Source organism: Lepidochelys kempii, chromosome 3 (genome assembly GCF_965140285.1).
Source record: "Lepidochelys kempii isolate rLepKem1 chromosome 3, rLepKem1.hap1, whole genome shotgun sequence".
Lineage (NCBI taxonomy): Eukaryota > Metazoa > Chordata > Testudines > Cheloniidae > Lepidochelys > Lepidochelys kempii.
In genome coordinates this window covers 188,737,583-188,754,346 of record NC_136382.1, presented here as the reverse complement: position 1 = coordinate 188,754,346, position 16,764 = coordinate 188,737,583, and the positions used below count along the sequence as shown (strand labels likewise).

The 16,764-nt window shown below is 45.1% G+C and overlaps 1 pseudogene; it reads right to left on the bottom strand.

The window, feature by feature from the left end:
• Positions 1-1,471: 1,471 nt before the first annotated feature.
• Positions 1,472-16,521, bottom strand: LOC140908847 (large ribosomal subunit protein bL21m pseudogene; annotated as a pseudogene).
• Between the last annotated feature and the right edge of the window lie 243 nt (positions 16,522-16,764).

Sequence of the window (16,764 nt, the reverse complement as noted above, 5' to 3'; positions counted from 1 at the left end):
TTCTTAACCCTTTACAGGTGAGAGGAGCTTTCCCCTGGCCAGGAGGGATTTCAAAGGGGTTTACCCTTCCCTTTATATTTATGACAGTCATTTTAGAAAGTTTTCAATGAATGTATTTTCTCTATATTTGGAGCACTGTACTATATTTACAGAACTATAATTTATGGTAAATCCTTTTAAAAATAAAAGATTTTAGTTTGCATTTAAAATTCTTTTTTCTTCTGTGTTTTAATATTTTTTTTGTATGGCTGGCTTATTTGTTTGTGTATAAAGGGGTACTCACATCTTCTTCAAATTATAGAATATCAGGGTTGGAAGAGACCTTAGGAGGTTATCTAGTCCAACCCCCTGCTCAAAGCAGGACCAATCCCCAATTTTTGGCCCAGATGCCTAAATGGCCCCCTCAAGGATTGAACTCACAACCCTGGATTTAACAGGCCAATGCCTAAACCACTGAGCTATCCCTTCCCCCATCCTACAAGATAGTGTGGTATTGCAGTCCTTTTTTCATCCTTGGTACCCGCTGCAGGCTGCTGGTCAACCATGGCTGGTCTGCAGCAGCTTGCCCATTCAGCAGAGTCACAAAGTCCTTCAAGGGTATTAAAGACTAGAGTCTTAAGCACTGGATCTGGGCCCTTCAAACTCAGCCCTTTGTTTGGGCTCCCAGCTAAGCCCTGTCCCCTTTGTGGGGTTTAAACTTCTTTACTTGTGGCTGTTAGAGGAACCTGCGCCCGCCCACTACTCCAGGTTCCAACACAGGGATCCTATGGCCACATACCACTCAACTTCAATCCTTTTCTGCTATTTCCCTAGAACTCTTCATCATGGCTCCCTTTATCTCCAGCCCTGTCTCATAGACTTTAAGGCCAGAAGGGACCATCATGATTGCAGGCCATGGAACCTCACCCATACTCTCCTGTAATAGGCCTATAAGTTCTGTCTGAGTTACTGAAGTCCTCAAATCTCCATTTACTCTAGTTCAATCAAGCACTCATACCCCATGCTGCAGAGGAAAGTGAAAAACCTTCATCGCCTCTGACAATCTGACCTGGGAGAATAAACCTTCCTGACCCCCAAATACGGTGATCAGTTAACACTTGAGCATGTGGGTGAGACCCTACAGCCAGACACCTGGAAAAGAATTCTCTGTAGTAACTCAGAGGCCTTCTCATCTAGTGTTCCATCTCCAGCTGTTGGACATATTGGTTGCAGATAGGCCATATGTCATTGTAGGCAATCTTATCCTGCTATCTTCTTCATAAACATGTCCAGCTCAGTCTCGATACAAATTAATTTTTTTGTCCCCACTGCTTCCCGTGGCTGTTCCAGAATGTCACTCCTCTGATGGTTAGAAATCTTTGCCTAATTTCAAGCCTAAACTTGTTTTTTTTTCCCCAATGACAAGAGTTCTTTATTTCCATACTTCCTAAAGCAATAAAAATAAATCAAGACCTACTAGACCAACAATCGATCATGACAAGCAGGGAGCAATTTCTATGGTGTTTATCCAGAGGATCGTTTGTGGCTGCATGATAATTTTCTTCCTTTGATAATTGTGCCTTTTCCAAAATCTCATGTTAATTCTTGGCCAAGATTCTGTTTTTTCGTTAACTGTGGCTTCCACATGGACAAGATCTTTCCCCAGAAATGGCTTTCCAATTAGCGTGAAGTCATCGGCACCAACCAGCAAAGCCTTCTCCAGTTGGATTCGGTCTCCACATTCAGCTGGCAGCACGTTTTCCATTAAAATCAAATCTTTGCTGGTTCCCTTCCACTGCTTACTGGCAAAGTGAACCACAGCAAAGAACCTTCCATACTGCCCAGTGGCAATCATCTCATTCACCTTTTGCATGACCTCTGCATGGTACTTTGCCTCTTCTATTGGATCTGGCAGTTTGACTTCAGGCCACGGAGGTGAGGACAATGATGTTTTGGCAATAATTCCTTGCTGTAGTGAAGTGCTTTGAGTTCTCTCGCTTCAAACTGTTGATGGACAGTTTATATCCATTTGTTCTTGTGCCAAAATTAGCCCCTAACTTCAATAACCCTCTCCCTCAGGGCCAGAGCCTCAGGTCCATCTCTCTTTGCACTCCCAGCCACATAAATTAAGCTAGCCATGAATTCTGTCTGATTGTAAGGCCACTTCTTTGGGCCCAGCCAGGAATTGAACTCCTAAAGCAAGGCAGCTCCTTTCATCTGAGCCTGCTGGGCTCTGATTGTAGGGTTGCCAACTGTCCCAGTTTTGCCAGGATTCTCCCGGAATCAGGCTCTATCTCCCGGAGGCTACTAAAGCTAAACCAGAAGATTTTAGGCTACTAAAAGTCCAGTGGAGCAGCAGGGTTAATTCAGGCTCCCTGCCTGCCCAGGCCCTATGCTGCTCCTGGAAGTGGACGGCACATCCCTGCGGCCTCTGGGGGGGCAGGGGTCTCTGTACACTGCCTATACCCTAAGCGCCGACTCTGCAACTCCCATTAGCTGGGAACTGCGGACAATGGGAGCTGCGGGAGTGGTGCCTGAAGGCAGGGGCAGCGTGCGGAACACCCTACTTCCCCCCCGGGAGCCACAAAGACATGCTGGCCGCTTCTGGGAGCAGTGCATGGAGGGGGCAGTGTGTGGAGCCCCCTGCCCTGCTTACCTCCAGTGGCTCCCAGTTGGTGCACAGTGGGGCTAAGACAGGCTTTGCTCCCGCAGCAGGCATTGGCTGCAGTTCCTGGCCAATGGGAGCTATGGAGTTGGTACTCAGGGTATGGGCAGTGCTCAGAGACCCCTGGTCCTCCCCAAGGTTTGCAGTGACATGCCGGCCACTTCCAGGAACAGAGTGGGGCCAGGGCAAGCAGGGAGTCTGATTTTACCCTGCTGTGCCACCAATCGCAAGCTGTCTGAGGTAAGTGCTGCCCAGCCAGAGCCTGCACCCCTCACCCCTTCCCACAGCCCAACCCCCTGCCCTGAGCCCCCTCCAGCACCCAAACTCCCTCCCAGAGCCTGCACCCCCCCACCTCCTCCTGCACCCCAATCCCCTGCCCCAGCCCTGAGTCCCCTCCTGGAGCCTGTATCCTGCACCCCCTCCTGCACTCCAAACCCTTCCCCCAGGCTCAGCCTGAAGCCCCCTCCGACACTCTGAACCCCTTAGCCCCAGCCCAGAGCCACACCCCCTCCCGCACCCCAACCCCTTGCCTCAGCGCAGTGACAGTGAATGAGGGTGGGGGAGAGTGACCAACGGAGGGAGGGGGGATGGAATGAGCAGGGTGAGGCCTCAGAGAAGGGGCGGGGCAGGGACAGGGCCCTGGGGAAGGAGCAGGGCCTCAGGGCAGGGGCAGGGCAGGGGGCAGGGAAAGGGTGTTTGGGTTTGTGTGATTAGACAGTTGGCAATCCTATCTGATTGGCTAGTCCTCCTAGCCCTTTGAAGACAAGGTCCTCTAGCTTCCAAGGTGGCTGCTTCAGTGAGGCATCTGTAGGCAGACATGGAGACCTCATCTTTGCTGCTCTTTTCCTTCCATCTCACAGTTTCTTGGGGCAGGGTGAAGCAGAGCAGTGGGGCTTCCTGTAGGCCAGGGGCACCCTATAGCTGTGTGCATAAGGAGATCTGGCAATAATTCCTATTCTGTATGGTAACAATAATACATGAGAAGGGATTCTGAAATGACCATGTGCTTGCGGAGTCCAGTGAACTTTCACATTCCTTATAATGTTTCCACAACCTGCCAGCATGCGTCCCTATTGAGATGGTCAGGAGTTGTATGGAACTTCATCACAGGTTCTGACTGCATGTGATTACACTATATGGGTGGACTAAGATTTCCAAGCATGGCCCCTGCAGCTCCCATTGCCCAGGAACTGTGGCCAATGGGAGCTGCAAGGGTGGCGCCTGCAGACAGGGCAGTGCACTGAGCTGTCTGGCCATGTCTCTGCCTAGGAGCCAGAGGGGGGACATGCCACTGCTTCCAGAAGCTGCTTGAGGTAAGCGCCTCCCATAGCCTGCATCCTTGACCCTTCCCCCCACATGCTCCAACCCTCTGCCCCAGCCCTGATCCCACTCCTGCCCTCCGAACCCCTCAGTCCGAGCCCAGAGCCCCCTCCTGCACTCCAAATCCCTCATCCCCAGCCCCACCCCAGAGACTACACCCCCAGCTGGAGCCCTCAACCCCTCCCACGCCCCAGGCCTGATCCCCCTCCAGCCCTCCAAATCCCTCGGATTCCAGCCTGAAGGACCCTTCCGCACCCGAAACCCCTCATCCCAACCCCACCTCAGAGCCTGCACCCCTAGGTGGAGCCCTCACCCCCTCCCACACACCAGCCCTCCAATTTTGTGAGCATTCATGGCCTGCCATACAATTTCCATACCCAGGTGTGGCCCTCAGGCCAAAAATTTTGCCCACTCCTGTTCTACGCCCATTGGTACCACAAAATTCTGAGGATCCACAAGGTGGAGCACAGTAACAACCATATTGTAACAGATCATCAGAGAGTTATGCCAATAGGTTTCAGATAAATTTGATTTTGCTAACTGTTTGACATGCAGTACTCACACAGAGATTGAAGAGCTATGTATATGGTGCGACTGCATTTGAAAAAATATCCCCTCCCCCCTCAGAAAGAACCAGCAGGATGTCTATGAAATGGATTGATCAGGTAATTTCAATCATGAAAGAATTGTGGCTACCTGCGAAGAATGCTGGAGGACCCTGGGAGCAGAATGAGACCCGAATTTATCATGTATGCTAACTTACTGAGCTGCTAGTTGCTGGCAGGTATATTGCTAAAAAGAAATATTAACTGTGGCACCAGCAGCAGAGAAACCCAATATCATGGATCATTAGCTAGTTTCCTTTGGATGGTATTACTGGGTTAATCATCAGAAAAGAGCTTTAGGGATACATTTTCAAGTGCATGGGGGGCTTAGACACACAGCTCTGCTGCCAGCAAGTTAAAGAAGTATGGGCTGGACGAATGGGCTATAAGGTCGATAAAAAGTTGGCTAGATTGTCGGGCTCAACGGGTAGTGATCAATGGCTCCATGTCTAGTTGGCAGCCAGTATCAAGTGGAGTGCCCCAAGGGTCAGTCCTGGGGCTGGTTTTGTTCAATATCTTCATTAATGATCTGAAGGAATGCATGGATTGCACCCTCAGCAAGTTTGCAGATGACACTAAATTGGGAGGAGAGGTAGATACGCTGGAGGGTAAGGATAGGATACAGAGGGACCTAGACAAATTAGAGGATTGGGCCAAAAGAAATCTGATGAGGTTCAACAAGGACAAGGGCAGAGTCCTGCACTTAGGATGTAAGAATCCAATGCACCGCTACAGAGTAGGGACCGAATGGCTCGGCAGCAGTTCTGCAGAAAAGGACCTAGGAGTTACAGTGGACGAGAAACTGGATATGAGTCAACAGTGTGCCCTAGTTGCCAAGAAGGCCAATGGCATTTTGGGTTGTATAAGTAGGGGCATTGCCAGCAGATAGAGGGACGTGATCATTCCCCTCTATTCAACACTGGTGAGGCCTTATCTGGAGTATTGTGTCCAGTTTGGGGCCCCACACTACAAGAAGGATGTCGAAAAATTGGAAAGAGTCCAGCGGAGGGCAACACAAATGATTAGGGGACTGGAACACATGAGTTATGAGGAGAGGCTGAGGGAACTGGGGATGTTTAGTCTACAGAAGAGAAGAATGAGGGGGGATTTGATAGCTGCTTTCAACTACCTGAAAGGGGGTTCCAAAGAGGATGGCTCTAGACTGTTGTCAGTGGTAGCAGATGACAGAACAAGGAGTAATGGTCTCAAGTTGCAGTGTGGGGAGGTTTAGGTTGGATATTAGGAAAAACTTTTTTCACTAGGAGGGTGGTGAAACACTGGAATGCATTACCTAGGGAGGTGGTAGAATCTCCTTCCTTAGAGGTTTTTAAGGTCAGGCTTGACAAAGCTCTGGCTGGGATGATTTAATTGGGGATCGGTCCTGCTTTGAGCAGGGAGTTGGACTAGATGACCTCCTGAGGTCCCTTCCAACCCTGATATTCTATAATTCTATGATGTTAATTGGAGTCATTTAGTTAAATCCAAGCCCATTGCCTTTAACCCTTACTGTTTAAACATTACACATTTTCTTAACTATTAAAGCAAGTGATTAGTATTTTTGATTGTAAGACCAGGATGGAAACAAATTGAGGTTTGGTTCCTATACTGCTGGTGGTACAACTGATGCCATGTTTAGAATTATAGAGCTGTTGCTAATAGGAGAATCACAAATGTTACATTCAAAGACACCTGAAAATTTATATGTAGTGAGAGGAGTTTCTTACCATGAGAATTTAATGTTCAGAAAGCTGCACTGATCAGAGTGGCTTTTTTTATAACTAGCACCATGACATTATTAATCTCTCATCACATTTTTCCATTCCACTCTTCGAGTTCCAATTGAACCTTCCTCATCAATGTCTTTTCTTCCTACACCTAATATTCAAGCCCTAACTCCATGTTCACAACTGAACAGGTATCTAATATCATAGAATCATAGAAGATTAGGGTTAGAAGAGACCTCAAGAGGTCATTTAGTCCAACCCCCTGCTCAAAGCAGGACCAACCCCAACTAAATCATCCCAACTAGGGCTTTGTCAAACCAGGCCTTAAAAACCTCTAAGGAAGGAGATTCCACCACCTCCCTAGGTAACCCATTCCAATGCTTCACCATCCTCCTAGTGAAATAGTATTTCCTAATATCCAACCTAGACCTCCCACACTGCAACTTGAGACTATTGCTCCTTGTTCTGTCATCTGCCACCACTGAGAACAGCCTAGCTCCATGCTCTTTGGAACCCCCCTTCAGGTAGTTGAAGGATGCTATCAAATCCCCCCTTACTCTTAACTTCTGCAGACTAAATAAGCCCCGTTCCCTCAGCCTCTCCTCATAAGTCAAGGCCCCAACCCCCTAATTATTTTCATTGCCCTCTGTGGGACTCTCTCCAATTTGTCCACATCCTTCCTGTATTGGGGGCCCCAAAACTGGATGCAATACTCCAGATGTGGCCTCACTAGTGCCAAATACAAGGGAATATTCACTTCCCTCAATCTGCTGGCAACACTCCTACTAAATGACAGTTTCAGAGTAGCAGCCGTGTTAGTCTGTATTTGCAAGCTGTAGCTCATGAAAGCTTATGCTCAAATAAATTTGTTAGTCTCTAAGGTGCCACAAGTACTCCTTTTCTTTTTGCTCCTACTAATGCAGCCCAATATGCCGTTAGCCTTCTTGGCAACAAGGGCAACAAAGGCACACTGTTGACTCATATCCAGATTTCTTTTAGCCCAATCCTCCAGTTTGTCTAGGTCACTCTGGACCCTATCCCTACCCACCAGCATATCTACCTCTCCCCCCAGCTTAGTGTCATCTGCGAACTTGCTGACGGGGCAATCCATTGCATCATCCAGATCATTAATGAAGATGTTGAACAAAACCGGCCCCAGGACCAACCCCAGGGCACTCCGCTTGATGACGGCTGCCATCTAGACATTGAGTCGTTGATCACTACCTGTTGAGCCCAACGATCTAGCCAGCTTTCCATTCACCTAATAGTCCATTCATCCAATCCATACTTCTTTAACTTGCTGGCAAGAATACTGGGGGAGACCGTATCAAAAGCTTTGCTAAAGTCCAGATATGTCATGTCCACTGCTTTCTCCATATCCCCAGAGTCAGTTATCTCATCATAGAAGGGAATCAGGTTGGTCAGCTGTGACTTGCCCTTGGTGAATCCATGTTGACTGTTCCTGATCATCTTCTTCTCCTCCAAGTCCTTCAAAATGGATTCCTTGAAGACCTACTCCATGATTTTTCCAGGGATTGAGGTGAGGATTCTCCTTCTTCCCTTTTTAAAAGATGGGCACTATATTTGTCTTTTTCCCAATGATCCAGGACCTCCTCCGATTGCCACAAGTTTTCAAAAATAATGACCAATGGCTCTGCAATCACATCAGCCAACTCCCTCAGCACCCTCAGATACATTAGATCCAGACCCATGGACTTGTGCATGTCCAGCTTTTCTAAATAGTCCTTAACCTGTTCTTTCACCACTGAGGGCTGCTTACTTCCTCCTCCTTACTGTGCTGCCCAGTGCAACAGTCTGGGAGCTGACTGTCTGTGAAGACCGAGGCAAAAAAAGCATTGAGTACTTCAGCTCTTTCCACATCATCTGTCACTAGGTTGCCTCCCCCATTCATTAAGGGTCCCATGCTTTCTCTGACCTTCTTCTTCTTGCTAACATACCTGTAGAAACTCTTCTTGTTACCCTTCACATCCCTTGCTAGCTGCAACTCCAATTGTACTTTGGCCTTCCCAGCTGCTTTCAACTACCGGAAAGGGGGTTCCAAAGAGGATGGATCTAAACTGTTCTCAGTGGTACCAGATGATAGAATAAGGAGTAATAGTCTCAAGTTGCAGTGTGGGAGGTTTAGGTTGGATATGAGGAAAAACTTTTTCACTAGGAGGGTGGTGAAGCACTGGAATGGGTTATGTAGGGAGGTGGTGGAATCTCCTTCTTTAGAGGTTTTTAAGGTCAGGCTTGACAAAGCCCTGGCTGGGGTGATTTAGTTGGGGATTGGTCCTGCTTTAAGCAGGGGGTTGGACTAGATGACCTCCTGAGGGCCCTTCCAACCCTGATATTCAATGATTCTATTGTATGATTCTATGATTACACCCCTGCATGCTAGAGCAATATTTTTATACTCCTCCCTAGCCATCTGTCCAAGTTTCCTCTTCTTGTAAGCTTCCTTTTTGTGTTTCAGCTCACTGAAGATTTCTCTGTTAAGCTAAGCTGGTTATCTGCCATATTTTCTATTCTTTCTGCACATCGGGATGGTTTGTTCCTGCACCCTCAATAAAGCTTCTTTAAAATACAGCCAGCTCTCCTGGACTCCTTTCCCCCTCACATTAGCCTCCCAGGGGATCCTGCCCAACAGTTCCATAAGGGAGTCAAAGTGCGCTTTTCTGAAGTCCAGGGTCTATATTTTGCTGCTTTCCTTTCTTCCTTTTGTCAGGATCCTGAACTTGACCATCTCATTGTCACTGCTGCCCAAGTTGCCACCCATTTCTACTTCCCCTACCAATTCTTCCCTGTAGATGAGCAGCAGATGAAGAGGACTATTGCCCCTAGTTGGTTCCTCCAGCATTTGCACCAAGAAGTTGTCCCCAACACTCTCCAAAAACTGCCTGGATTGTCTGTGCACTGCTGTATTGCTCTCCCAGAAGATGTCAGGGTGATTGAAGTCCCCCATAAGAACGAGGGCCTGTGATCTAGAAACTTCTGTTAGTTGTCCGAAGAAAGCTTCATTTACCTCATCCTCCTGGTCTGGTGGTCTATAGCACATGCCCACCATGACATCACCCTTGTTGCTCTCGCCTCTACATTTAACCCAAAGACTCTCAACTAGCTTTTCTCCAGTTTCTTATTGGAGCTCTGAGCAATCATACTGCTCTCTTACATACAGTGCAACTCCTCCACCTTTTCTCCCTGCCTGTCCTTCCTGAACAGTTTATACCCATCCATGACAGTGCTCCAGTCATGTGAGTTACCCTCCCAAGTCTCTGTTATTCCAATCACATCATAGTTCCTTGACTGTTCCAGGACTTCCAGTTCTTCCTGCTTGTTTCCCGGCTTCTTGGGTTCGTGTACAGGCACCTAAGATAACTAGCCTATTGCCCTACTTTCTCAGTATGAATCAGGAGGCCTCCCCAGTTGCACCATCCTCTTTGTGTTTCCTCCCGGTATCCCACCTCCCCACTTACCTCTGGGCTTAGGTCACCGCCCCCCCGGCGAACCTAGTTTAAAGCCCTCCTCACTAGGTTAGCAAGCCTGCCTGCGAAGATGCTCTTCCCTCTCTTCATTAGGTGGATTCCTCTTTCCTAGAATATGTTATAATCTAAAGCCCAAATGATCTACAGTGCATAAACATGATCTCATCTAAATTCTACTGTAAGAGGGTACTTTAGAAACACTATAGCTGAGATATTAACTTTTATTTATGAAGAATGAGGCTAACTTCCCATCCAAACTTTTGGTCAAATCATGAGAGAGAGATCTGGCTTACAAATAATATAGCCCTGAACATTTATAACAAGATTTATTGAGCTGACAACAAAGCAAAGAAATTTTAGAAAACTAATCCTTCTTCACACTGATAAAAATAATGTGTTCTGATGTTAGTTTTGCTATTTCTTCCCCTTGAAAATAAATTTGACAGTGATAAAATTCAGGCATGGGCATGAAGCTCATCAGATAGATTCTTAGTGCCATTGTTTGAATGGATTCTACAGATGAAGACATTTAGAACTTGATCAAAAAAGTCTTTCTGTTCACATCAATGGGCTTTAAATCAGGGACTTGAGAAATTTTTACTCCAGGCTCAACAGTTACAATGAGGGAATAAAAAATGACAATATTAGTGATAATATCATGTAATTTTCACAGGTCCTACCCTGCAGTCTTTGTCCATTGAAGTCTATGGGATTTTTTTGAATGTCAGGCTCCAGAGATGGTCTTTCCTGTGTTGATGGTGAAACATTTTGGCTTTGCAAACATTTTCACCAATACCAAGTGGTCATTTGATTACATGTGAAAAATGGTAACATGTTCCCCCAAATGACAGCAAACTAACTCACGGCTCTTACAGCTGGAAACACTCTTAAATCATTTTTTGTATTATTTTACCAGCTCAAGTATACCTAAACACAGACTGATATTGATAAAATATCTAGATAGTCCAGAAATATGTTAGAAAGAGCTATGCTGCTAGATCAAACCCTCTGGAGCACAAAATCCTTTGTTGCCCATTTGCATGGGAGCAGATATGCAGCAAATGTATTTCTGTCACTTTAGGGACATGTTCAGCGAAGTATGACTGATTCACAGGAAGATGCTTTGACCTGTTTTCACTTCAGTCACATATCTCTGTTACTGGCTGATTTTCAAGTCACATCTCAAATTAAAAGGGCCGCAGCTCAAACCAAGCCACTTCGTAGGCAACATATATTTTGTTCCTAATTCCAATATATAGAGATGAATCATCACCTTTTTAGAATCTCTTTTAGTATCTGTTTTGTGTGTGCTAACAATGCCCAATCATATCTGTAGAGGATGATATTTGGGCATGTTCCCTAACCCATCTGCAGTCCCACCTCCTGTGATCGGTGTGCTCAGGAACAGAAGTGCCGTTTATTCATGCAGCAAGTACATAGAAGTTCAGACATATAACACAAAATTACTGACCAGGTTCCCTCCTTCACCTGAGCCCTGTATGCAGACATGGTGCTGCTAGGCACAAACGCACGCACACAACTTCCGCATTTTTATGCCCAAATGCCAGTTTGTGTGTCTGTCTTTGGGGAACGGGGGAATAAGGGTGTGTTTGTGTTTAAGGCACTGGATAGGGATTCAGGATTCCTCTGTTCTATTCCTGGCTGTACTTGCCAGGAAGTAAACTTGCCATGTTTACTTGGGCAAGTCACTCAGTGCCTTAGTTCCCCCCTTGGTAAGGTGATGTTGGTAAGGAGTGGTAGATACGCTGAAGGGGAGGGATAGGATACAGAAGGACCTAGACAAATTGGAGGATTGGGCCAAAAGAAATCTGATGAGGTTCAATAAGGATAAGTGCAGGGTCCTGCACTTAGGACGGAAGAACCCAATGCACAGCTACAGACTAGGGACCGAATGGCTAGGCAGCAGTTCTGCGGAAAAGGACCTAGGGGTGACAGTGGACGAGAAGCTGGATATGAGTCAGCAGTGTGCCCTTGTTGCCAAGAAGGCCAATGGCATTTTGGGATGTATAAGTAGGGGCATAGCGAGCAGATAGAGGGACATGATCATTCCCCTCTATTCGACATTGGTGAGGCCTCATCTGGAGTACTGTGTCCAGTTTTGGGCCCCACACTTCAAGAAGGATGTGGATAAATTGGAGAGAGTCCAGCGAAGGGCAACAAAAATGATTATGGGTCTGGAACACATGAGTTATGAGGAGAGGCTGAGGGAGCTGGGATTGTTTAGCCTGCAGAAGAGAAGAATGAGGGGGGATTTGATAGCTGCTTTCAACTACCTGAAAGGGGGTTCCAAAGAGGATGGCTCTAGACTGTTCTCAATGGTAGCAGATGACAGAACGAGGAGTAATGGTCTCAAGTTGCAGTGGGGGAGGTTTAGATTGGATATTAGGAAAAACTTTTTCACTAAGAGGGTGGTGAAACACTGGAATGCGTTACCTAGGGAGGTGGTAGAATCTCCTTCCTTAGAGGTTTTTAAGGTCAGGCTTGACAAAGCCCTGGCTGGGATGATTTAACTGGGAATTGGTCCTGCTTCGAGCAGGGGGTTGGACTAGATGACCTTCTGGGGTCCCTTTCAACCCTGATATTCTATGATATTCTATGTTAATAAGACTTCCCTCAATTACAGTGTGCTGTGAGATTAAATTCATTACTGTTTGTTAGGGGCTCAGATATTATGGTGTTAAGGGCCATATAAGCACGTAGAAAATGTGTGCAAAATTTGCCAGTTTAGATGTCAGTTGGGCAATCAGATCTATCCCTTTCATGATATGGCAAGTTTGAGATTCAGATCATATGAATTTCAGTTTGCTTTGGGTTAACAGGAGTGTAGGTCTGAGACCTGAGAACCCCTTCCCACTCCATGTTAAACCAGCCACGGGTGAAACTCAGGGTGTTCACCACTAAAACTGAAAAAAAGAACGTTCTGCTGCTGATAAAGCTCCCCCACCTCAGGAACGTCCCTAACAAAGGTTATAACCCCCATGGTGGAAAAGCAGAAACACCTGGGCGCTGGGAAATTTGGGTGCTCCAGTAGCGCAATTGGTTAGCGCATAGTATTTATAGGGCAGTGCTGTGTGGAGACATGCTGAGGTTGTGAGTTGAAGCCTCACCTAGAGCACTGTTTTTACGGGGGAGGGTTAGCTCAGTGGTTTGAGCATTGGCCTGCTAAACCCAGCATTGTGAGGAGGCCTTTTAGGGATCTGGGGCAAAAATTGGGGCTTGGCCCTGCTTTGAGCAGGGGGTTGGGGACTAGATGACCTCCTGAGGTCCCTTCCAACTCTGATATTCTATGAAATTATGGAGGATGCAGAGAGAGGTTCAATAAATGGTAAAATAAGCTCTAACCAGTGTTTTTATGCTGATCATCTGCACAAACAGAAGGTCAAAACTAAGTTACAATTTGGACATGAAAGATAAAATGTAAAAAACTTGGGCAGGAAGGAGGACACATAGGTGACAGTGTGTAATTGATTAAATTTTTTGTTATAATGGATAATGTGATAGGTTTAGTACATTTGAAGGAGGGAGCTAGTTTTACCTATATAATGTAAATGAAAAACAATGCTCTTTGGGAAACATTCCTGGACTGCAGTTCAACATCAAGCTGCTGGAACTCTGACCCCCCTGCATGACTGTGACATGCAGAGGCATAGCAGGAACCCCCAGATGCGTGGATCCTGATTGGCCATCAGGTGAAATTTGTCTGTATATTGGGAGTGGTGAGCATAAGAGATTTGCTTGGTATACATATTCTGTGTGTGTTGCTAATAAACAGATGTTTAGAGCACAACTGTGTAAGGCTTTTTCACTGGGAAAAGGTTCTGCAGACCCGTAGAGCCCCTATGGAAAGGGAAGGTACTTAAATTGACCAGGTTTCTTACTGAGCTCCATGGGTAAGGATAGATGCCTTACACCCTGAGCCCTTGAAGGGAAAGGGTGGGAGTGCCTAAATGTATTGGGTCACGCTTTGATCCCTTGGTAGGGTATAGGAGTGGTGTCCTAAATTGAGCAGTTACATGAGAGTGATGCAGGTCTTAAATTCATCCAAAGCTGTCTGGTGCGGAGCTCTGGTAAATATTTTCAACCCCCCTGGAGCTTTTATAGCATGTTTGGGGAGAGGGGAGTGTAGAGGGCTCCAGGAGATACTCTATGAGAATTTAAGTTCTGGCGTGGTGATATCATAATGCTGTGAAAATTGCCAAATCATTTTATGGTAATGGTCCTATCCTGTTTGAGCCAGAACATGTTTCTTTTTTAAAAATTACTGCATCTGTAACCCTACCACAAATAAATGACTGAAATTAAACCACACACACCCCACTGAACTAATATGATGACAATAAGATAATCATATTTCCATTTCGCTCTGGTGTGTATATCTACATGGCAATGTTGTGCACCAGCTGACTGAAAGGAAATTAAAAATCATAAGGCAATTCAAAGCTATTACACTCTGAGGGCTCCAACCTTTTAAAACTTACATATGTATCATTTTCCCCAACATAAATCATCTAAGCAACTAAATAGGTGTGTTAGATGAAGAGTATTCTATACTTAAACAGGAATTCTTTATTTAATGTCATATATATATATATATATATATATATATATGCATTTTCATGTATAAAATGTGTTTAAATGGCTCTCCAAATTATTATATCTCAGGAGCCCACAATCACTAGTGGATTTTCATCTTCACCACGTGAGATAGAGAAGTATTATCACCCTTTCACAGAGGGGCAACAGAATAGCTTAAGTGACTTGCCAAAGGTTACATGGGAAGTCTGTGGCTGAGCTGGGACTTGAGCCCAGATTTCCTGAGCTGCAGACTAGTGCCTCATCCACTGGGCTAAGCCAAGATAGTGATCATTCAATTAATAGGCAATATTCCCATGTTCTGAACACCCTAACAATACTTAACATGAGGTCATATCTTTTATTGGATCAACTTCTGCTGGAGAAAGAGACAAGTTTCCGAGCTACACAGAGCTCTTCTTCAGAACTGGGCAGAAGACGAGTTTTGTGTAGATATAAAGCTTGTCTCTTTCTCCAACAGCGGGTGGTCTAATAAAAGATATTACCTCACCCAACTTGTCTCTCTAATATCTTGGGACCAACATGGCTACATAACACTACAAAGTACTTAACGTATACATTCTCATGTCCTTTCACATGCAGGCATCATATAATAACTTAATACATTTCTCATTCCTCAGCAACGCATAGCCCATAATCTTCTATCCTTCTCATGTGCCTGGGAGCAAAGCTGAGCTGTGAAACGTTATAAAGACATGGATCTTCTTCAAACATCTTTTTTTTTTAAACACATAGATGGGTCTGTTTATTCCCAGAGGAATAATCAAAACTCAGCACTTCAGGAAAACAAGCAACCCAAAGTTTCAGCCTCCGTTCTGTAAGGCCACTTCTTTCAACAGCTTTTCTATTGTAGCTATAATGTTTTTAGATTTCAGTTTTTATTTCACAAAGCTCAAGCGGGGGAGTTATGCATCTGCTGAGTTAACTTTTGGCTTAAAAGTATTGTCTTGTAGGTGAAAAGGTACAACAGGAGACCACTTGCATCACTGCTAGTGGGAGATGGTCTGTAGAAGGAGTCAATGCCCAGAAAGGATACTATTTAAAAAATATTTTCCATTTCAAACGTGAATTCTTCTCAGTGGTGCATACAAAGGAAAAGCTAAACAATCTGTATAGAGTAGAAGCACATTTTCTGTGCAGTCTTTAATGGAGAGGCTTGATGGGACTGTGGTTAACAGGGTGGGAGTCAGATGGTCTGAATTTTAGCCTCACCTTTGCCATAGTCTTCCTGTGTGACTCTGAGTACGTCACATATAGCGAAATCTTCAAAAATACTTGCTTTTTTTTTTAATGCTCTACCTTAATCACAAACTATTGGGTTTTATTCAGAAATTATTTGGTGAAATTCTATGGCCTGTGTTGGCCAGGAATTCAAGCTAGATCATCATAATGGTCCCTTATGGCCTTAAAATCTTTGAAAGCAGTTGAGTCAGGGTGAGTGTATTTATCTTAAGTACACTTTTAATTGTATTTTACTATTAAAAAGCTCCATTTAGTCACAGTTGACTAATGAGCCTTCACTTTTGCAATTACTCCAGTTGTTGCACACCTATTTAATAAGCACTGTTGCAGACAATGGTCATGTTATAAATATAGATCAGACTGGTAATTGTGAGTAACAAAACTATAACTCTGTCAGAGTTTTGCTGACAATGTAAAACCTGGGAGGGAAGCTTAAAATTTTTATGTTTTGACCAGATTCCCTTGAAAGAATCATATAATGTTAAAATCAGACAAACTTTGAATTATGGAGTTATGACTGATTCCTAGATCTGTATCTTCCACATGCTACTAATGCTTTCTTTCCCTGATGTTTAAGTCATCTTCCACTTTTCCCCTTCCCTGTTGCTGCCCCCCCATCTTATTTTTTCTCCCTATTGACACATCCTGGCCCTATTTAATTTCCCTTGGTCCTTTTGGGTTGGAAGGGACCTCAGGAGGTCATCTAGTCCAACCCCCTGCTCAAAGCAGGACCAACACCAACTAAATCATCACCAACTAAATCAAGCTGGGCCTTAAAAACTCTAAGGATGGAGATTCCACCACAGAATTCATTCCAAATACGGAATGAATCCATTGACGTCTATGGGTTACCTCCCTAGGTAACCGATAGACGTCAATGGATTCATTCCGTATTTGCGCACATGTGAGGCAAGACCAGAGTCAGTCCCTTCAAGTATAATAAGATAAGTACAGTCAATAAAATAATTATGGCCAATTGAAACATTTTTGCTTGGTATTTTGTGCAAGAGTTCACTCCATCCCATAACACTGTCAGCCAAGAAATAGCTAACTAAGTATTTGATAGCCAATACATGCAATTCCCCACAATCACAGAAGGGGGAGCTGATGTTTCATTTTAGAGACTAGAA